This window comes from Osmerus eperlanus, chromosome 10 (assembly GCF_963692335.1).
Source record: "Osmerus eperlanus chromosome 10, fOsmEpe2.1, whole genome shotgun sequence".
Classification (NCBI taxonomy): domain Eukaryota; kingdom Metazoa; phylum Chordata; class Actinopteri; order Osmeriformes; family Osmeridae; genus Osmerus; species Osmerus eperlanus.
The window spans coordinates 16,980,744-17,004,712 of record NC_085027.1 but is presented as its reverse complement, the minus strand read 5'-3'; the positions used below and the strand labels follow the sequence as shown (position 1 = coordinate 17,004,712).

Below are 23,969 nucleotides of genomic sequence, written 5' to 3'. Positions count from 1 at the left end.
GCATATGTATAAGCGTGCATTAGTAGAGTGTAGATGTGCCATGTAGACTATTGATTAGAGCGTAGGAATCTGCTGCTCTGATACACACCACTGATGGATTGTGTGTGAGACCACAGCATGTGTGGTGAGAGACCACATGAGTACACCCCATCCATCACCTCCTGACACACACACGCACACACACACACACACACACACACACACACACACACACACGACTCTACCCTTCTTTCTAACCCCCCTTTTTATTCTCTCCACCTGGGATCTTCCCAGCTCCCCACCCACTACACACACACACCCATGCACATACACACACACACACACACACACACATACAGCATCCCCTCACTCACTCACTCACTCACTCACTCACTCACTCACAGACACTCACACACACACATACACAGACACCACACACACACATGCATACAAAGTCACACACACCCTCCACTCCGTCCTTAACCCCCCACTCCGCCCAGAGTAAATGACCTCTATAACCCATGCCCCTTCACATCCACCCAGACAGCTGGGCTGGTTACATTATACTGAGACAGAACCCACACACCACTCACTCACACAGATCCTAGATTTGAATAGTACTGCCTTGCTGGCTGTGTTAGCTGTAGATGAGTAGCTTACATACAACCTCCCTCCCTCCCACAAACACACACACCTTCCCGACTGGTAACCTTGTGTCATTGTCTTGTAGCCACTGTAGGTGGATTTTGTCAGATAAACTACAACAGAATATACTCTGGGAAATGTCATTCATCCAAAAGATCCTTTGACAGCAGCAATTGAAACCTGCGAAGGTCACATTTTAGGTCATTGTGAAACCCAACACAGGGATTTCTCACATTATCTCACACAGTACTGTACATAATGTCTGTGCTTGCTCTCACCCTGCTGTAATGGCCTTCATGCATGTTCACTAGTATGTGTGTGTGTGTGTGTGTGTGTGCATGTGTGCGTGTATGTGTGTGTGCACGAGTATATGTTTGTCAGAGGGCTACTCCTCACTCCTCTGATTAAATCAGCTATCTAGATAAAGCGTTGGTCTGCTTCCACAGCAGACACAGTCCGTAAATGAAGAGCAGGAGCTGACAGGGAGCCATATGGTACCAGTCTACACCAGAGGAAAAAACAGCACGGAGATGAATTGATAATAGCTGCCTCCCTCCCCACCTCCAGCAGGGATGTGTGTGCTGGCAGAGTTCTAGAACGCAGCTCGCAGCTCAGAGGGACGTGGGGTGGGAGGGGGGAAGTGGGCAGGAGGGAGGTGGGGGGTGTACAGACAGATCAGGGACCTCACATGTTATTACTGTAGTATCTCACACGTTTTCTTTTACTCCCCCATCTTGGTAGTGGTACCAGCCGAGCAGCGAAACATGGAAGTACGTGTGTGTGTGTGTATGTGTGTGTATGCATGTGGACATGTGAGTTGGTAAACGTGTGTCTGTATTTATCTGAATCTGTGTCTGTGTATTTATGTGCCCATGGGGCATTGCATGTCTAACATAACATCTAACAAATTGAAAGTCATCATGAGAGGGAGTGTAGGTGTGTTAAAGACGTAACTATTCTCAAGCTGCACATAATGCAGTGGATGTGTTTTGTGTGTTTTGAAAGTTGTTCACTGCCGGAGTGTGCAGGTGACTGTGGGGCATTGAGAGGCAATCAAAGGCACATTGTGTGGGCTGTGTGTGTAGCTACTCTGGATGTGTCAGTTAGGTTGTGTTTTCCCCCATCTCTGAACGGAATCCCAACAGAGAGCTGGGAGAGTGTGTGACTGTGTGTTCCTGTGTGTAGCTGTGTGCTAGTGTGTAGCAATGTTGAAGTGTATACTTCTTTTTCTCTCTCCGCCCGAGGTGTATGTTTGTGACACAGCATGTTGGCAGATGACCTCGCCGACCCATGATTGGCTGTAATTGTTGGTTATGTTGGCATGGTCTTTTGATTGGATGAACCCCCCTCTTGGGCTCCAAGGCTAAAGGAGAGGAGGGAGAGGAGGAGGAAGGAGAGGAGGGAGAGTGGACTGAGACAGCGAGAAGCAGAGAGGGGAGAGATGGGTGGGGGGGGAAACAGAAAAATCACTCGGGGGAAATCAAGCCTCTCCACTCATAAACAGATTCATCATCAGCACTGACAAACCACACGCTGCATAACGATGAGCTTAAGTGCACTGGGAGGGATGGAGGGAGGGATAGAGGGATGGAGGAAGGGAGGGTAGCAGGGAGGTGGGAGGGATGTAGACAGAAGGATAAAGAGAAAGAGAGAGGAGAAAGAGAGGAGAAAAGAGAAACATGGAGGTACTGGAAAAATAGATAAATAATTTTCAGCCAGAGGAACATCCAGATGCTCGCGGTGAGTACAGATGAAATCTGAGGTAAAATTTCCAGCACTATTTATGTGACAAATGTTTTTCTCTCTTTACTCCTATACATCAAAGAATCCATAGATCCGCTATCCAATGAAAGTAGAGCTGAATATTGTAGAGTTCAAGTTAAATTCCTGTGTCTGGCTGGCAGGGGGGCAGAGGAGAGGAGCAGGGGGGCAGAAGAGGGGGGCCTCTGGCTGGACTGACAACCCCTAATTATGGCTCATTTTCTGTCATTAAGTCCTAGAGAGTGAACAGCACTCACACTGGGCTGGGCTCTGATTGATAATAAAGCCCCATCTTGTCCATCACCAACACACACACACACACACACACACTCACACACACACAAACACACACACACACACTGTACAGAGTACAGGAGATGCTGAAAATGCAACAAAATGCAGAACTAATTCCAATGGCTGATCCTGTTAGAGGGTGTAGATATTGTCTACGGACATCTTTGGATCTCCAATAGTCAGTCAGCTGCCTTGAACAACAGCTCCTACAGGAGTTCACGGTGCCTTAGTTCAGGTGTGTTTACGTTGCTTGGGCCAGCCTCTGTCTTGAACACCTGCTGTTTGATAGCTGATATATCACACCCTCTTCTCCTCTAACCTATACAGCACAGACTCCCCCCCCACACACACACACACACCACCGCACACACACTCCCCTTGCCTCCCCCCTCCGCCTTTGCTCCAGCTAGTTGTCAGGGGACCCTCTGTCTTCTTTGAACTGCTACACTGGCACCCCGCTACGATCAAACTCACAGTTGCTTCTCCTATGAAATATTAAAGAGTCAGAGGGGACTTCTTCCCCTCTCTGTCGGTCAGGCCTTTGGTGCAGAGAGGTGGGAGATTAAAGAGAAAGAGAGGAAAAAAGAAGAGGAGGAACACGCCAGTCTTGCTCTTTGTTTGAATGAGAATGTTAACAATAATACGTTAATAATCTATTCGATTAGTTTGTACAGGGATCCAGTGACACTCATTGCTCGAGAGGATTCATTTAGATCGCTTGTCTTTTCTTTTTTTCTCCATCAGACATGTGCAGGACTGAGCAAGCTGTGGGCTCTCTGCCAGAAGCACTGTCCCCACCAACCCCTACTGCATCTCCATCCTCTCTCCATGCTCCTCATCCCCAACTCTGCCCCTCCTCCCTTGTTCCTCCACATTTCCAGCCCCACCCCACGGCCGCTCCCCAACCCCTGTCAGGCCGTCAGGCTCCAGTGCTAGCGCCCCCCTCCCAGCTCCCCCAGGGGGAGACAGCCTGGTCCCAGCTGGTCCTGCTAACACATTCCACTGCAGCCTAATGAGGGTGGGGTCCCAGGCTCTCAGAGCCCCTCCGACCCTGGCCCTTACACCCCTTCATGGGCCTCCTGGGACCAGACGAGGAGACCTGGGTGGGGGCAGGGATGGAGGAGAGAGGGATAGGATGGGATGGGAGAGGAGAGGAGGGGGGAAGCATGACATACTGGAGATGACATGGAGGTAGAGAGGTAGGGAGGGAGGGATGGAGGGAGGGAGAGAGAAATGGATGGGGGGAGGGAGAGGGGAGTATAGGGAGGACAAGAGAGAGGGAGGGAGGGGTTATGACACAGATGAGGGAGGACACTCCAGGTGGTACAACAGCACAGAGGGAATTGGAAGCCATGAATATATTAACTGACTGGAGGAGTAATGAATTCAAATTAAATTATACGTGCCAAGCACCTCACACACCCGCAGGAACACGCAAGGGATACTTTTGGAGGGCCAAATAATTACACCTTTCAGGCGGACTGGAGAGAAAGAAGAAAAATATGATGGGGAGACATGATGAGCCCCTATCACACTCACATCCAGACACTTAAAAAGTTTGCAGTGAGTTCATCAGAGTGTGTATAGCATGCTGGTCCTCTAATGTCCTCTAATCATTGGTAGGCTACAATTAAATAAAGATGTACCTTCTTTGTTTGTGATTTTATTTCAAGCTTTTTTGAGCATGATTCCATATAAGGCATGTATGACGTATGTTTTTAAATCACCCAATAAAACGTGTCTATTCTTGTAAACAAATGATGTACTGTATTTAAGCTAGGTGTGGTCTGTAGAACCAGATCCGGACCCTGGTCTGAGTAGTTAGAGGTTATCCCAGGTTGCAATGGTCCAGGAGGCTGGGCCTTTGCCAGGAGATGAGAACCAGTCCAGCTGTCCCTCCAGGCCTGGGCTGGGGCAGGGAGCAAGAGATGACCGCCTCCCACCTACCCCAACCTCCATCCACCATCCCAGGGGCGTCTGTCAGCATGGAACACACTCTGCTGTGCTTTAGGCCTGGGGGCTGGAGGACTGGGGGGGTCTGGTTTTGGAAGACTAGACACCTTGCTAGGGGGAGAAAGTCTGGGGCTGGGGGGCTGGGAGGGTGGGGAGTTGGGGAGTTGGGGGGCTAGGAGGTTGGGGCTGGGGCTGGGAGATGGGGGTTGTGGAGGACATCGAGAGCAAAAGATAAGTACTGTTAATTTACAAATCAATTCTAAATTTTGAATAATATACTCAAAACTAGAGAGGGTACAATTTCTGGGGAAATTGTAGGGTGTGCTTGCTTTCGTCGGTTGCACAGGGGTCCGTTTTTGAATGACATTTTTACAACTGATATTTCTGTATATTTTATATAAAAATGCATACTTATTATTTATAAAGATTACATAGATTTAAAAGCTTCTTTTTTGCTGCTCATTTACAACTGAAAATACGAGTGAAGTGTAGAATGAAATAGATGTCTTCTCATTTCCCCTGCAAGAGGCAGCCTCATCGTTGAATCAAAACGAATAAATATGGCAGACCGGTGTAAAAATTGACCTAATCTCTATGACTTAAACGTCATTTTAAGTTTTTCCCTTCTCATGATATTTTCAGGCATTTAGCCTACTCATTGCATTCATTCATTAATAAATAACACCCTTTGAAGATTATTCTACGACGTTACCCGGCAGTAGAAGATGGAATCGCGATTCAAACAGTACCATCTGCTAACTGAAAATATGCCCCCCAAAACGTAAATAAGCTTGACATTTATTTAGTGGAAAATCGCTCATTCATAAAAAGCTCACTGGTAGCGATCATTGTCAGTAACAACGCCAAGTGCGATATAGCCCTGTGTGGAGAAGCTGCCCCGGTAAATTGTACTACTACAGTACAGTACTAGACTACTGCTGTGTTCGTCTTGGTAGCGATTGCGTTGGTTGAATTGGATTTAATGTTCCGTTGTACGGTTTAGGCTGAAATTAATTATTTTCATGAACAGATGGACAACGTTTAGGCTGTGGCAATGAAGTTCAGGTTAGTAGTTAGATAGACTTTTGATTTAAGTAAGGGGAGTGCCAAACATGTTCTGTTGCCGTTTGACTTTCTAAACAGCTGTGTAGATGTTTTTGTAGTGTCTCGCGTAGGCTACAGCGTTGCAGTGAGCTACACTGGTTTGAAACGACAGGTAATGATAATTTCACCCACAAATTGTTTACTTGTAATCTAATGTTATAATAAATCCTACAACGAAAACGTATTTGTGAGGAATGTTTATTTTAACGATTGAAAACAGATGCATCATAGACCACTGTTATGTGTTGCCCGGGCAACAGAGGCTAATGTCATGATGCTAATACTTCAGTGAAATAGTAAACTACTGTTTCCGAAAGTAGATGTACTTCCTTAATAATATCAGCTTATATTGTACATTACACATCACAATTGTGTGTCATATCACAAAGTAAAATTAGTAAATAGTTATCACCCTGGCCTCTTTGCTTGTGGCGTTTCTGCAGCTGCCTTGCAGTAAAGTAGTTAGCTTAGCTATCTCCCAGAAGTTAACGAGCTGCTAAACTAATGTTCTGCTAGAGGTAGTCACGCGAGTTTTCGTGACGTTAGTGACGTAGTGACGTTAGTAACGTCAGTGACTGTGGCTAGCAAATTAGCCACCGTTAGCTTCACTTTTCGCCACAAAAACTTAACCTAAGCCTAAACCATGCAACGGAACGTAAATCCCAATACAAGCAACTCAATCGGTACCAAGACGAAACTTTTGACACCTAGGTTGTCTATGTAGGCCAAATATTGACTGAGTTTTAGGGGGGCAAAAAGAATAATAAAAATAAATATAGCTGCAAGCAGCGATGTGGGTTCCTCCGCAAAATGGCAAAATATTATAAACATATCTATATATAAACACTATCGAAGATCGAGAGTTGGAAAACAAGAGAGCAAAACTACTTCATGTTTGGCCAACAACAGGCTGAATGGGGATTTGAACTCATGAGCATAAGGTTACAAAGCAGTCTCTCTATCCTCTCTGCTACACACCAACTGTTGAGATATAGAACTGTTTCTTTGAATAGAAAGGGCAGAGTATTAGCTTTGGTCAACATTGGGACAAAGGTTAAGAAACAGTTGACATTTCAAGGTGAAATTGCATGAAATTGTGCATGGTATTTCAGAATGATGTCATCCTGTTTAGCTAAACAGATAATCAAAATTATGACAGGCCAAAAGATAATTGCTGGATTCCAACCTACTACCTTATACTTTACAGATCACCATCCCAGCCCATTGAGCTATTCTCAGTGTTGAATATTATCATGTTCAGTTACTGTATGAAAAAGTAAGCTGTTTCTCCTGTGGTAAGCGTTGTTAGATTCAGCCAACGTTGAAACTGCTCTAATTTAATCATTTTCACATAACAAGGTGAAATTGTTTGTGGTACTTCAGAATTATGTCATCCTGTTGAATTGAACAGATAATCAAAATTATGACAGGCCAAAAGACTATGGCTGGATTCCAACCTACGACCTTATACTTTACAGGTCACCATCCCAGCCCATTGAGATATTCTCAGTGCTGAATATTGTCATGTTCAGTTACTGTATAAAAAAATAAGCAGTTTCTCCTGTGGTAAGCATTGTAAGATTCGTCCAAAGTTGAAACTGCTTGTACATTTCCTATAAAAACGGGACAACGGAATGACTGGGTTGCTGCTGTAAAGAATAACTTACTCATAGTTTTTTAAAAAAGGTTGTTAGGAGTGCCATAACTTGTCAAATTTCAAATCATGCCTAGCATCAGTGGGGATGTGTCCTGGCTCAGGTTACTGAAATGAATTTGTGCAACAGGCAAGGGATCCACCTGAACAATTAATTTACTTCATTAGAGATAACCATTAGAGTTATCTCTACAATGCGTAGACTACAAGTAGCTAGCTACTGTGGTGAACCTGGCTTGTTTTGGCAGTGGTTTACACAGTCTCGCTAAACAGATGATCGGAGTGTTGTGATGGGCTCAAATAAACACGCATTGCTATGTTTTACAACCGGAGGATTTATCGGGAGACTAGAAACCGTTTGGTCAGAATAAAAAATTAAAAACTATGCCTCTGACTGGTATTGAACCTTGATTACCAGCACAACATCTCAGACAATTGAGCCATTCCCAGGCATGGAATACACAAAGTTCAATAACTGGATAATTAAAAAAAGCTGTTTCTCCAATGGCGAGCATTGTCAGATTTGGTCCAAGTTCAAACAGCTGTAATTCAGTCATATTTTGACATATCAAGGTGAAACTTTGCATGGTACTTCAGAGGCATGTCACCTTAAAGCGTATTAGGTTTGAACCATCCTTCAAAAATACATTTGATTTAGTGACACAAACATATTGAGGCAATGTGGACATTTACATAAATACACCCATTTCAGCCATTTTGTACTTGATTCAATTGCCTTGAGTAACGTTTTTAAATATGTCAATGATACATATCTGTACCAAATTTCAAGTCAATTTCACCTTTGGTTCAAGAGAAGAGGAATTTTGAAGGTTTTCCCAGATTATCACAGTACAGGAAAATCCATCATGGCGGACCTTATGGGTCCTTGAGGCTTTTTTGTTCCTCATGAAAAATGAGGCATGCACACCAAGTTTCAGAAGAATTGGAGCAATGGGGTGGAAATGCCATCACTTTGAAAATCGGACATTTGGGCGTGGCCTGTGGCGCCCCCTATGGTCCGATGTGGCCCATATTTGGTGTGGGGGTACCCACTTGGATGTAGTATCAATGTGCCAAATTAGAAAATTTATGACAAGGGACTTTTTGAGATATTGGGGCGCAAGGAGAAGAAAAATAATAATAAGAATACCAACAATAACAATAGGTTCCCTCCTACCGGAGGAACCTAATAATATATATGTGAGAGAACAAAGGTTGTGCCCTTGCCGAAGGCAAAGCACACCCAATTAACTAAATCTATTTATTGTCATTATTAGTGTTTAGAAGTCAGTTTTTTTGTTTACCATTACTAAAATGAGTAAATCACCACACAAATATTTATATTTAGTAATAAGTGACTTTGGGCCCTCACGGCCAGACTGTGTAATAGTTTCTCCCCCCAAGCCATCAGACTACTCAGGGACTGGTCTGATAGTATCAGACCAGTCCCTGAGTGTTGGGTGGTGTACAGGTCTGTGGTGTACAGGTCTGTGTGTATCAGACTGATACACACAGACCTGTACAGCACCCAACACTCAGGGACTGGTCTGATACACACAGACCTGTACAGCACCCAACACTCAGGGACTGGTCTGATACACACAGACCTGTACACCCTCCAACGCTCAGGGACTGGTCTGATACACACAGACCTGTACACCATCCAACACTCAGGGACGTCTCCAACGTCAGAGTTGGATCAATTGCACTCAATTCTTGGTCACTTTATACCCAATTGCTTCCTCAATATTGTCCTGTCTTCTGTATAAATACACTTACACTTTATATAGGAATGTATGCACTTTATATAGGAATGTAGGAATGTGTAGGTCTTAGTTAGTCTGTGTTTGTCCTACGTTGCTTTTAGCACCATGGTCCTGGTGGAACGTTGTGTCGTTGCTGTGTATTGTATTAACTGTATATGGTTGAACAACAAATAAACTACTACTACTACTAAGCCTCTAATAACATTCAGAAATGTTGGAGTAATTATTATTTTGTGTCAGGTGATCCACTGACTAGTTCTATTGATTAGTGAAGAACATAAGTACACAGGATAATATATTTTGGTGGACAGAGGGAGGAAGGAAGGGAGGGAGGAAAGGGGGGAGGTAAAACAGACAGAGGATAGGAAACAATGAGCCTGGAGTCCATGAGAGAAGTGAAAGAAGGAAGAATGACATGGGAAAGATTGAAGTTTAAACCTGCCAGACCAATAAACCTGATTGTATTGTGGTAGATAAGCAGCTGATCTACTAGGCCTGAGCATGGATGTTAATGTGTGGAGCGAGACAGAGGGGGAGGAAGAAGAGGGTAGGAGAGTAACATTGCAACACTTTAATTTCCTCTTACACAAGGGGGAGGGGGTAATATGCACAAAGACAAAAGTAATAAGCAATTACTGAGAAGGTGTCTGCACATTCAGGCAGTAGGATGATTATAGATTCGGAATTACAATTAGACCATGTCCTCACTGGGCTGATTCAATGGTTTATATGGCACCGATGGAAAGATAAGGTTCAGAGATGGAGTGAAATGTAAAGAATGAGAGGCTGCACTAGAGATGTTTGGGAACATGAAGAAAGTGCAGTTCTCCACACAATTCTCTCTCCTTCTTGTGTTCCTGTCCAACATCCATCCTAACTCCCTATGCCACACGTCCCTCCATCTTAGCTCTCCTTTTCTCCTCTCCTCTTCTCCTCTTCTTTTCTTCTCCTTCCTCTTATTATCATGGCTCCCGTCATCTCTCTTATGTAGGTGAACAGCTCCACCCCCTGCCCCTCACTCCATAGGATTACATGGATTCGGGCACTTTTCTGGCCTGTGGACACACACACAGTGTACGCTTTTCCACAATCCAAATTCAGATGTTTAAAATGGTCTAAGAACTCAGCAGTGTGTACATGTCAAGGTACAATGATGCAGTAAACACGAGTATGGTGTAGGAGGGGTGTGTGTGCGTGTAGTGTGTGTATGTGTGTGGGGGGGGGGGGATACAGTGTAGCCCGGGTGTTATGAGGGGGTGGGTGTTGTTTTGGGGGTGAGGGTGTGGAGTGTGTATATGTGTGTGTATATGTGTGTATGTGTGTGTGGGGGGGGGGGGATTAGAAGGTGCGAGACAGCAGATGGGTTTGTCTAAAAAGCCCCCCAGCTCCCAACACCCAACATTGATTTGAGGGGATGGGGGGGATTTGAGGTGGCAAATTATTGCGATGGCAGAAAAGAAAACTGATGATCTGACACAGACATCGCTGTTCTCATTAACATCTACACACACGCCCAAATGCACCCTTCATGCAACACAGGCTCAATAGAAACCCTAAACACAAAACGAAAACCTTATATCTGGTTATACATACTCCAATCGCAGGCTAATACCACACAGGGTTTATGAATGCTGTTCATTTCAACAAAAGTACAAAATATATGCATCAGTGTGAATTTGGTTGTCTTACTGCTTTCTGTGTGTGTTTGTGTCTTTGTACTTGCAGGGGGAGAAACAATTACAGCTGAATTTGGACTGGTATGTGAGTAGTGTGTGTGTGTGTGTGTGTGTGTGTGTGTTCGTGTTGACAGGAGACGAGCAGAGAAGAGTAGAGCCCTGGTGCCCTTACCATATGGGTGGGTATTGTTGTTCTTCTCCTCTCCTCCACAGATGGTGATAATGCACTGCTACACTGCACCTCGAAACTGAGAGAGGGAGGAAGGGAGGGAGGGAGGGAGGGAGGGAGGGAGGGAGGGAGGGAGGGAGGGAGGGAGGGAGGGAGGGAGGGAGGGAGGGAGGGAGGGAGGGAGGGAGGGAGGGGGGAGACCAGCAGACAGCTAATAACGACGCTTCAGTTAGATCTACCCTTATTATTTTAGCACTGGTGTCCAGAAGGGCTCTTTCCTGAGAGAAAGCAGTCAATGTGAGTGTGGTAATTAACAGATATGCTAATGAGGACCTCATTCCAAGGACTGAGGAGAAGGAGGGGGTGGGGGTTGGAAAAGAGATGGAGAGAAAAGAGGGGTGTAGAGGTGAAAAGGTGGATTGGGAAAAGTGAGAAGAGGAAGGGCTTTTGACACACTTTCAGGTCACATCCTTACAGAATGGAGGGGTGCACACACAAATTGTCCAACAGTAGACACACACACATAAACACACACACATTCACACACGCACACACACTCAATGGGGATTATTTGCTGTATTATTGTTGTCGCAGCCAGGACGTTAACCACTATTACTCAATTTGTGTGTGCATAAGACCTGCTGTGTGTGGAGCACAGAAAATGAGAGTGAAGGAGAGAGAGAATCATGACAGAAACACTCACATACAAAAACAACAAATTTGGAACCTGACAGAACTCATTGGGATACACAGCTATCCAGAACTCTGTCTCACAGTGCAAGGTGTGGATGAGCTGCAGCTCTACCTGATACCTCCGCCGCTGCTATTTCTAGCCTTGCCTCCCTCCCTTCCTCACTCCTTTTCCTCTCCCCTCCATTACCCTCTCCACCCCACCATCCTTTTCCTGGGTGTCAGTTTTCAGCACACACCTATGGCAGAACTGTGTCTGGCTGGACAGGGTGGAGGGAGAAATGAGGAGGATAGATGGACGTGGAAGCAGTGATGTGTACCTCCGACCTTTTAAGAGAGAGAGAAAGAGAGAGAGAGAAAGAGAGAGAGAGAGAGAGAGAGAGAGAGAGAGGGGGAGAGAGAAAGAGAGAGAGAGAGCAATAATGACAGGCTGACCAACTGACTGGCCGAGAGACATGATAAGACAAACATGCATCTCTGAAGCAATCAGCAGTAAGTATCAGTAAACACACACACACACACACACACACACACACACACACATGCACACTGACTGTGGCCTTAGCCTCCAGATGGCCCCTGCCCAACAGGTGCTCTCAGGGAAGGGGGAGGGTTAAGAGGTCTGACATCTGCTGCCCACAGCCTGACCTACCGACAGACATCCTTACAGACACACACACACAATCTCTCTCCAGGTCTCTTTCATGGTGCCAAGGCCAGTATGCATTTACAGCTCAGTCTTTGTACATTGATAAGACAGTGTGAATAGACATGGATGGAAATGAATGTTCTTGTTTTCGTCATGGGGTACAATCAGGGGGCATTGTCTCCCTATGTGTAGGCTCTCGCTGATCTATGTGCAGACTGGGCCTGGGCTCACTACTGGACTAGTTAATTACTTATTCAAGTGAGCTATCCAGGAGACACGCTCCAATGATGAAGGCCCAATCACTGAGGGAAGTGGGTTTCTAGCCCCATTACTGTGAATTTGACAACTTATTGGCAATTACTTTCAACATTGATTGGTAACCTAAAATAGTTGGAGGGAGATTGCTTTCTTTCAGTCTGCTGCCTTGAAGCTGTATTCATAGAAAATTGCTTTCTGGTTTCTGAAAGTCCTCTGCCTTCATCTCTCTACATCGCGTCTCTCCAATCACCACAGACTGGCAGTGTGTTATGGCTGACAATGGAAGTGACAACAGATAGGGTGTGTAAATGATTCTCTGTGGTGTTAAAACTGTCTGGGAGAATAGATTTGTGTTTAGCACACATGGTTACTTGTCAATGCAAGAGCTCATTCTCACTTTGTAGCATCAGACCAAACCTGCTGTTGTTGATGATTATCATGTGCATTTGCTCTGTACAGTATCATCCACAATGCCTTGATTTGAGCACAATTATTATCAGGCTGGTATGTCTGTTTGTGTATGTGTGTGTGTGTGTGTGGACACTGGTCGTGTGTTTCATTAGCAGAACCAGAGTAGGGCTAAATTTGCCTCTATCTCTCAGAAGTCGCACCTGCTCTCAGGGCCTGCAGCTGTCAGTCAGACCCTGTCAACAAGCCTTGAACAGGGAGGAGCAATGGAGCACCGACAGCAAAGGTGGATGCCCATCTTAGTCAGTGTGTCCATCCATCCATCTGTCTGTCTATCTGTATCTCTTTCTGACTGTCTGTCTGACTGTCTATCTATATGTCTTCCTGTCTGTATCTCTGTCTATCTATCTATCTATCTATCTATCTATGTCTGTCTCTGTCTGACTGTTTCAGTTTGTCTATTGTCTGCGTCTCTCTCTTTCTCTCTCTTTGCCCCACCGACACACACAGTACCCTTGTCTCTACATCCCTGTTTCTACATCCCTGTCTATCTACATGGCTCAACTTAGAAGTCAGTTAGCTAGACAGCTGGACAGCTAGACAACTATACAGGTAGTCAGCTAGATGGCAACGCTGGTCGTCCTCTGGCACACAAGCGGTTAATCCCTCATTACTGGGCTTCACAGACTTCATGGGGTGGGATGTGGTGGGGGTGGCATTGACAGATGGCATATGGAGTGTGCTCGGTCAGGGCAGAGGAAGACAGGGTTGGTTTTAAATAGACCCTACCCCTGGCTAGCTGACTGGCTGATTGACTGCCTGACTGGATGGTTGGCTGGATGGATGGATGGATGGATGGCAGGCTGGCTGGCTGGGTTTAACTAGACCACTACCTCACGAATGGGAGGAGCCACGCTGTGACTACTACTACTGCCCCCTGTTGTCTAAACAGACCCATTTAGTCTTACTGCCACACAGTTGTTCTCTCCTTCATGTTCTCAGGACCACACTCTGCAGCCCTCATTGCCCTCTGCCCCAACAGCCTCTGTTAAGTAGGACTACCCTCTTCAGCTGTAAAAGTTAGAAACTGCAAACTGGTTTTGCTCCCTCCTGTGCTGTCATGGCCCTGCATGTGTTTCTGTGTCCTATTGTGCCAAGCTCAGAACACAAACAAGAGGAAGGAGAAGTCATCATTCTTATACAAGAAACATGAATGAAAGAGAGGTCGCGGGGTCAATAAGGTCACAACCTTAACTGTCAGTTAGCATGTGCCTCCTGTAAGTGGCCACCACCTTCTAGCCTGGTCAGCTTTTAGTTCCCTCTCTCTCTTCCTCCTCTCTCGTTGTCTCTCTCTTCCTGCTCTCTCCCCTCTCTCTCTCTCTCTCTCTCTCTCTCTCTCTCTCTCTCTCTCTCTCTCTCTCTCTCTTTGTCTTTCTCTCTTCCTGCTCTCTCCTCTACTCTCTGTCCCTCTTCCATCTCTTCTCTCTCTCTTCTTTCTCTCACAATCTCCTCTACTCCTCCTTCATCCTAAATTAAACAACATCACAGATCCCAAGCCTCCCCACGTCCTCCTCCAGCCCTTACATAGCCTCCAAAGACCTTGTAGTTCTGCTTTTGAAATGGCTCCAATAAACAAACAATTACAAGAGAGGAGGACATTTCAGGCTGAGTTGCTTCACAATGGAGGACCGTTTAATTTCTGATTTCACAGCTCCCTGGAACTGAGGACAGGGGCCAAGCCAAACAGGCCAACTCTCTCACCCCCACACACATACTTTTACACACACACACACACACACACACACACACACACACACACACACACACACACACACACACACAATTATCTTGAAGGCCCTCTAATTTGCCTTCTGTAGTCAAATGTCATGGATCCAATTTCTGTATTTATATATGGACGTAATAGATTATGAACTGCAGAAGACATTGATCCATATATGGCTTTTTACATGCTCCCATAAGTGCATTGTGCATAAAATAATTAAATTTACAAGAAAGTGTAATCATTACAAAGGGGTAGCCTATGACCACAGCTACGATTCACACCTAATGGATTTGGGAGTTCCGGTTTTGCCCTAGAGTCAGAAGCCTCTCACTGGCTTGGTCTGACCGCCGAAAAGACAGTTGTTTGAAATGCACTGCATATGGATCAATACACACCCTGGAGGAGTGTCTTGGGGGGGGGGGGGGGGGGCACACTGATGGAAGAGCAATGGAAAGTAGCAGGGAGTGGACAGATCAGCCTGTCATATCCTTTCTCTTCTCTCTCCCCCCCCCCCCCCCCCCCCCCCTCCGCCCCATTCTGTCTCAGTGCCTGTATTGTTCCAGGTCATTATGTGTACGCTCCTAAAACGGTGTATGCCCCGCCCCACCGTCTCCCCCCGCTGTCTCCGCCAGCCAGGGTCCATTGTTCTGTAACACGCCACACAACCGACGCAATTACTGCCCCCGCTGCTCAGTGTAGCAACCTGCCTGTTTAGGGCTGGTCTCCATCGCAGCACCTGTCTCACACACAGCCCGGCCCTTTGATGCAGCCGTAACCTAACCTCCTCTCACATTACCCTGGGCTATTAATAGCACACGCACACGCGCCACAGAGGTCAGGTTCCAGGGGAGACTTGAACCCATTACTACAGAGAGAGAGAGAGAGAAACTGTTTATTAGACTGGTGATAAAATGAGGACTGACATGATTTTTAAAAGACAATGGTTGTTTGATAATAAAGGATTCTGACATATCAGACTTATAAAAAAGTGTGAAAAGTATATAAAAGTGAACTGACTGATCTCATTTGAGGTGAGAAAGATGAGCTGTTTTGTTGATGTCCGATTCACTTGGGCCTCATTTGGAAATTTGCTCTGGGTTCAGTGGTTGGAGGGAGCGACCATACACCGGTCTCATGGCCAACGTGCGAGGTATTTTACATTTTTCATACCACCTCAGGTTGGTTTGTCTAGATTCCGCAAAGTCTTAGTTCTGGATAGGTGATGGATAGGAGACAGTGATTATCCATAAAATACCTGGTTTATCACGCCATAGTCCCCACCTCTCTGAGACAATACGCATTCAATCAATGCTGTCAATGTCCCGAGTTGTAATAGAAAGAATATTTGGGTGTTTGAAAAATAATTTAGATCGGGGAGGGAGCACAATAATACTGTACAGTATTGTCTTTGACACATTCAGATTCTGCTGTTAAAACATAAATAACATGTGCATGCATATGGTACATACACAGGCTTTCACCAATACACACGCACACACACAGTACATGCACAGACTGCCATCCACCAACCAATTGCAAGATCTGACCATAATGTTATTAATTGGTAGGTAGAAGCCCATGGATTCATTACCAGAAAACCATGTGTCCAAAATAGTTATTAACATAAAAAGCTATATCCTGACTGGATATAGGGACCAAACAAATTATTCAATTATTAAATCATTCCAGCGACATGTTTACCTTCTTGCAGATGAATTGCATGAGCAAGATAGCAACATCTTTTTATTTTGCCCAGAGCATTAGACTATGTGTTAGACTAAACCCTGATGCATCTGTGGTTCCAAAATGTTAGTTCCATTTGAGGGTTGCTGAAGTATGGCAGCTGGAGGCTGAAGCTGTCTGAAAGCCTCTGAGGCTCTGAGTCAATCTGAGGCTGAAACCATGAACTAGGAAGTGGGAAGCTCTGTCACAGGACAGACTGTGAAGGTATAACAGGGTCCAGTCAAAAGCCTGTGTTTGATCAGATTAAATCGTAAACATGTGTATGTCCCTCCTCCACAAACACAAAAGCAGTAGGACAGAGAAACATGCGCTCACACATCCATACTTATACACACACACACACAAGCACACACATGCAAGCACACACACACCTGCACACTTACACACACAAACAGTTAAAAATAGATCAACACTCTGGTTGTGTTCCAATCAAATTTGAACGATTTACAAGTTTTCCCTCAGAAAAATGCAGTTACCGGTAATTGAATCTGATTGTCATGAGGTTCCATGACTTTGTCCACACAAGGCATCTGAACACACAAAAGACATGTTGATGATTTTCATAACATTTAGGTTGTTTTATAAAAATGTTGTACACTTGTGGTGTTCTCGGTCAAAAATGACTGGTCATTAGAAATTAAGGGTGGAGACTAGAATTTATGTATATTAATGTAATTGCAACATAGTTTCAATAATGTAGCTTGTAGAACTTTTCTCGCAGCTCTGGTATATGAAACATTTTTGAGGCATTGCTCACAATTTATTCTGTGGCAGCACAATGACCAAACAATATACTTTATGTGAGGCTTTGATGATGACACTGGAGAAGAGAGGCCCGGAAGCTGACAGTGAAGACACATTAGAGGAGTACGTATCAGAAGTTGAAGACACCACAGAATATAGTATTTTTACTCAAGAACGAGTTGTATGAGCTCAGGTCAATGATGCCTACAGGCCATGATTAGTAAATCAAGTTCAAAATTGTAATCTTGTAATGTTCACAAGAACTTAAGTTGATAAAAATACCTAACATAACATTAGATGATGTGTATTATTATGGATTTATGAACAGCTATAATGGGACGGTCCTTTTGGACCAGGAACACAACATTTATGAACATGAAACAAACATAACAGGAGGATTAAGAGAAATTACAGCCATCGAGCACAGTAACATGTAACTATTTTGAACATGGTTTCCTATTGGAGTAGGAGGCCATGAACAGGCAAGTATGAATGCAGCACACCACTAGCTAGTTAGGACATACAGGTGCTGGCAGGAATGGTCATGCCTTGATACTGAATGCTATAGAAATGGCATGTAGGAGACCTAACAACTATACAGGGGATGTGAATTCACTGTGAATTATGTTAACAACAAGATAATAGGACATTATGTACTGCACCCTGCTATGGCTGTGTCTGTAAATGGCTGTAAACATTTCTACAGATTAATTTATTGCAAGTTAAATATTTGAAATGAAAAGCAACATCATAATATAGCATGAGATTGTATCATCAGTCTTCACACAAACAATCTCCATGTGATTCAACAGTGTATGTGTATGCACTGATGTGAGTGTGGAAGTGTGTGTTTGTTATTTTAGCACTGAGGAAGATAGATACTCTTAATCTGTCCACAAACTTCACAAGCTTAAGAACCACAGCTAATTAACCACACGCCAAAACAGGAATACATTTTAATATTGATTTCCACAGCACCCCTGTCTCCCTTGTGTATTCTCTGTGTGTGTGTGTGTGTGTGTGTGTCCACAAATGTGTGTGTGTGTGTGCTGACGTATATGTGCATGTGGTGGAGTGTATGTGTGTATCAGTGCAGGAGTATGATTATGAATATTTTAAGAGCACATTTAACACGGTAGGGCCAGGCAGACTCGGGAAGGGATTTGCGCCCACTCTTCAGCTAATGACCCTGGGCGCTTCCAGCAAAGCTTCTTCATATTTTAAAGAAAGTCGATAGCACAGCCGCCCAGTCAGCAGCATTAAGATTCATACAGACGCCAGGGGGACTCTGAAAAAATTAATAACACGCGTGCCTAACAATCCTTCCTGCGATTTAGTGAAGGGCTGGAGCCCTCTGCTTGAAATGCATATAACTAATGACTATACAGACAAGATGAATTCTGCACACGCGTTCGCCGCCACAACACACACACACTCATGCCTCAACGCACGAGCTCACCCATAAACCTCGAAATACACACTTGCTCACCTCACCAACCCACCACTCCAAGTCCTCGCTCTCTTGCCTTCCACACACACACACACACCAAGTACTCCAAGTATCCACTCAAAGGTCTCCCCATCACTTTACTCCAAGAACACAAGGAGAAAAACAAAATAGTAGACTCTTTAGTGCTTCAGAAGTCATCCCTCTGAACAAAAGCTTGTCTGTATTACATTTTTGAAGAAGTCTCATCTGCAAAAATGTGTAGCAGAGCATTGACTGGTGCACTTGCCCCAAGGTCGACCACTTCCAGAATCAATCCAGTCAGTTGTGGGTTTATCAACAACAGGAGGAAAAAGTGTTCTTCATGGGCATGAGGGTTATATGACCCCCCCCCCCCCCCGAAAGAGTGTTGGAGGATGTCCTAGCTCAGAGAACTCACAATGATACATGCTTGTATGTGTATTTGTCTGTGTTTGAAGATTTTTTTTTTAAGTACACCCATGCACACCACACCATATATATTTAAGCTTAGGCTTGAGAAGAAATATTTGTCAGACATAATACGTTTGGCTTTATTATCTCCCAAATCACAATTGTATTGACCTAAAACAGATTCCAGTTGAGACACAACACTTCCGATATGTAATAGGAAGACCATAAGCAGAGAGTGAACATCTTTAAGCCCAGGCAGGCAGTGCCCTCTCTTGTACAGACAGTGCCCTCTCTTGTACAGGAAGTGCCCCTCCCCCCACCACCCTCCACCTTCTTCTGCCCTGCAGCCCAGAGCTGCAGTGGTGCTGGTAAAGACTCCATTCTCTGGTCCCTGGGAGACTAGACAGCATATGGTTCTGTCTCCCCGTGAACAACACACACACACACACACACCACCTAGGCTGCATGACAGCCTCACACAGGGGAGATTGTGTGGGGGGAGGAGGGTGAAGAGACTAAAATGCTGATGCCATGAACAGGGGGGGGGGGGAGAAAGGGGATGGAGGGGGGGTTTTGATCAAAACAATACCAAATGTAGAGTCAGGATGCTCTGCCTTTCCACGCTAACCGCCATGGCATGGTATATTACAAACACATGCTATGCTTTAGCAGACATAACAAACATGATCACTTCACTGGAACTGAAGGGGAAGGAATTTGGACATTTCATCCAAATTAAATCAGAAACATGTCATGTAAGCGGAAGTAAGGCTTAGATTAAAGAATCCCAGCTGACATCTGGTTGTTATATCAGCAACATGCTTTAAGAAATTGAAGACCACAACAATTCCAAACCCATACAGAACAAAAGCATATCTCTTGAGTGACGGTTAGGCTAATCCTTGTCTGCTCTAAGAGTCACTCAGAGTTGAGTAGTACAGAAAGGACTCTGCCTTTTGTTCCCTGTAGCTTGTCTTCTGAGGTTCAACTGAAGAACCTTGTGCCTGTCTGGCACAATAGTCTCAACGTCTATCTCTTTGAAGGTGAGTTGGGAGGGAATCTATGGGATATCAATAAGTCATTATAGGAATTAGGTATGTTATAATGAGTGGAAGAAGCCAATCAACGCCTCTAGCTTGATCACAAGGCAGCTATAGCAGTGCATCAACCAGAAATGGCAAGTCAATGGATCTTTGGATGTTGTGAGGTATTGTAGTGTGGAATAAATGGGAGGAGTTACCATTATGTTACATTTTACATTACTATGTACTGTATAAAAAAAAAGGTCAAAGATATATAGATATAGATATAAGATAGAAAATATAAATAGATAACATTCCAGATGGCCCATAAATGCAGTATAATTTTGTCTTCTGTCCCTGAAATTCACTACAAGTTCCCAGACATACCATATGTGGTGCGACTACCCTATAATGGTTAAGCAGCTTGAGTGCAAACCCAAACAGGGGCATGGAGCCCCTAAATCCCCCAGAAGCAGCCCTCCCTCCCAGGCCATGAGAGGCTCACAGAAGCAGCTCATCACCCGCCTGGTGGCCCATATGTCCTCACACACCACTCTCCCCTGTGGGACCTTGCTCTGTGCAGCGATACTGCCTCGTCTGTATGCTTGTCTGCCAACATGGGGCACCCGGACAGCCCCCAGTGCCGCTTCTGCTGCTGCCCAGGCTGGTGCTTCGCTCAGCTGTGTGGCACCGACAGTCCTGCCAACTCTCAGGGTTGGTAGTTGATTGGCCAACGCAATGCTGAGGGGATATTAATGAGTCACAGGTCATACTGGCATGATGGCAGTGATATAATAGGAGTGCAATAGACTTCAAATACATACGCACACACATAAATTGACACATATTACAAGATAAATACATACAAACAAAGACACATAGGTGCTTATGAACCACCCCAGCACACACACACAAATGCATTCACACCATGTGATAACCTAATTTTAGGACTAAGGGAGGGAGGGAGGGAGGGAGGGAGGGAGGGAGGGAGGGAGGGAGGGGAGGAGAGGAGTTGGAGGAGGGGGATGTAGAAGGAAGTGGATGAGAAAGGAGCAGAAGGGATTGGAGTAGAAGGTACAGGAGAAGGAGGTGAAGGAGCAGAGGGGAATGGGGAAAAATGGAGGAGGGGGTGAGAAGAAGGATTTCCTTCGAGTGTGATAGTGAAACAGAATGGGTGGGCTTTGATGATGACATATGCTGTGTGAGGCAGGCTTAGACAGGAAGCAGGGTCCAGTGTCACAGTCTCATATCTGGTGTGTGTGTTTCCTTCGTCCCGCGTGGCCATGATCGCGTATCCCCCAACACAGCACATATGTTTGGGAGGCGGAACAGTTGGACATGGCTGAGGGCTAAACTGGGTCAGACCCACACAGATGGAGCCAAACTCCCACTGGGTCAACACTGTCACATGTGTACACGCCGCTCAGTCTTGACAGAAATTATCTGTTTTGCCTTCAAAGTCTTGTTGCACCATTGCCGGTACTGTTGTACAGGCTGCTACACACACTGAGACACACACCAAATAAATAAAACAAAACAAAAGGTTGGAATGTCAAATTAGGTCACGTAGCGTAGCTTGCTAGTGGCAAACCCCAGGCTCCAAAAGTGGATGTCTGCTTCACTTACATAGAAAAGCGGTGGTGATGAAAAAAGTGATGAGTTTCTGTCAGTCTGCCCCCTGATACAAGGCTTCTACTGGTGCTTAAACCTGAGTAGTTTTGTTCAATATGAGAGACACTAGAGGTCTGCTTTCATGGTTCTGTTGTAATATGACAGTCTTTGTCAGAAATGGGGCTGTATATACTTTACAACTGGAAACTATTTTTAATCACTTCAGGAGAAGTGCTGACGAGAAGGAGATCCATGGTGTCTCAGCTTGGGAAATTGGCCCAGAAAGGTGCCATGTGGGGGCTTTCATAGAAGACATTTTAATTAACGGAGCAGCATAAACCAAACATGTTTTTGGACAGATGGGGAGCATTATGCATCATCAGGGTTCAGGGCAGGTCCATGAAAGTGAACAGAGCAGACGTGTCAAGCCACAGAGTGAATCAGTGCACTCAGATTTGAGCTGGGCACACCAACATTTCATCAGGATTATCTTCATAAAAAGGGAGATTTCCGGATGAGATGAGTTTTTGTATTGGGCATGACAGGAGTTCAACATTACCCCCATTACATGTGCTTTGGTTTATTGGTTTATTGTATTCCATCTTCATTCAGGATTCCAGACATTTCAGAATCGATCCATCCATCCATCCGTCCATGCATCCATCCATCTATCCATCCATCCATCCATGAGTCCATCCATCGGTTTATCCACTATTTTATTCCAGTTAGAAAGTCCTCTCACCAGTCCAGTCTCTCACCTAGATAAACCATTTATTCCGTGGATAAACTATCTCCACAGGCAGCCTTTCCAGTCGCCGTGCATCTGTGTGCAGGCCCGCCAGCCGTGTTAGTTAGTATACGGGTGGCGAGATTGTGTAGTGAGGTGGTCGCATGTTTACAGTGCTGCCGCATCTCTTGGACAGGAGTCAAGTTTGCAGCTGCAGCTCTGAAATTATTCATAGCCTTCTTCGTGCCCACAAGGAGCCACAGGTAGTTGATGAAGTGTCAGTGCCAAGCATCCCAACTGGTGAAGATGAAACGCAGCTGCTGAGAGTCAGCGCGGCCAGATGCCGCTGCTGACGTACCATGTGTTCCAAGCAGGGCAAGAGTGAGGAAAGGGGGGAGGAATGGGGGAGGAGGAGGGGGTGAAAGAAGAGCTTGCCAAGACATTCTCACATTGGTGCCAACTTGACACATGTTCTGGCACTCCCCGTGGTTTCAGCTCCCATCTCCCAGCTCGCCCTCTACACTCCTCTCAGATATGATGGGAAGCTTTGCTTCTCTCTTTCTCTTCTCTCTCTCTCTCTCTCTCTCTCTCTCTCTCTCTCTCTCTCTCTCTCTCTCTCTCTCTCTCTCTCTCTCTCTCTCTCTCTCTCTCTGTCTCTCTCTCTATCTCTCTCTCTCTCTCTTTCTTTCTCTCTCTCCCTTCCTTGTACTCCGTCAATGTTACTCTTCCACCCCTTTCTCTCAATCTCTCTCGTTCCCTCTTTCCCTCCCTCCTTCCATCCGTTGTCTTGTGTAGTGATCCTGTGCCAGCCAAGATAGGTGTTGGCGCCCGCTGGCGGCCATCTTGCCTGTCTGCCCAGTTCATTCCTGATAGTTCCGCTGAGGAGTTTGAATAAGTCTGTTTGGCTGGAAGGCGGGCAGGCAGACTGTTTTACTGGCATGGAGACATGGAGCTGAATGCCAAGCTTGTGCCCGCTAGGTCGCCATGCCCACCTGCCGTCCTCAACTCTTTACTGTCCACCCCTGCATGTGTCAGTCTCCAGCCCAGTTCCGTACCACTGAAACCGCACAGCTGCCATATGCGCATCCACACCATGGTTGACCCAAAAATAAACCCCTTAATCCAATTAAAACGGGACATTTGAGAGTAAAATCCACACATTCCAGGCACAATTTGTATCCACATTGAGTGATTTAAGTCGCAGTGCACCAAAGCCATCTGTATTGTTGATTTCTGAGCCAGTATCCTGGTTAGGAGCATCCTCTGTGGAGATTCTATGCATTAACTGCTAGCTCTCGTAGCATCTTCTCCACTGGTGTACTCCCTGCGAATGGAACGCTCTCTCTCTGACGATACTACTCCTGCAAAAGGAGGGGAGTTTCTGAGACAAAGCCTCTAGTTCGTTAGGAACATGCCATCCTTGTTTGAAATGGAGGGGTTTGGGGAAGAGAAAA

The 23,969-nt window shown here is 45.3% G+C and overlaps 1 protein-coding gene across 1 annotated transcript in view; it reads right to left on the bottom strand.

The window, feature by feature from the left end:
* cbfa2t3 (CBFA2/RUNX1 partner transcriptional co-repressor 3) overlaps positions 1–23,969 on the bottom strand; it is a 212,842-nt gene that overhangs the window by 74,392 nt on the left and 114,481 nt on the right. The gene's annotated exons all lie outside the window — the stretch shown is intronic.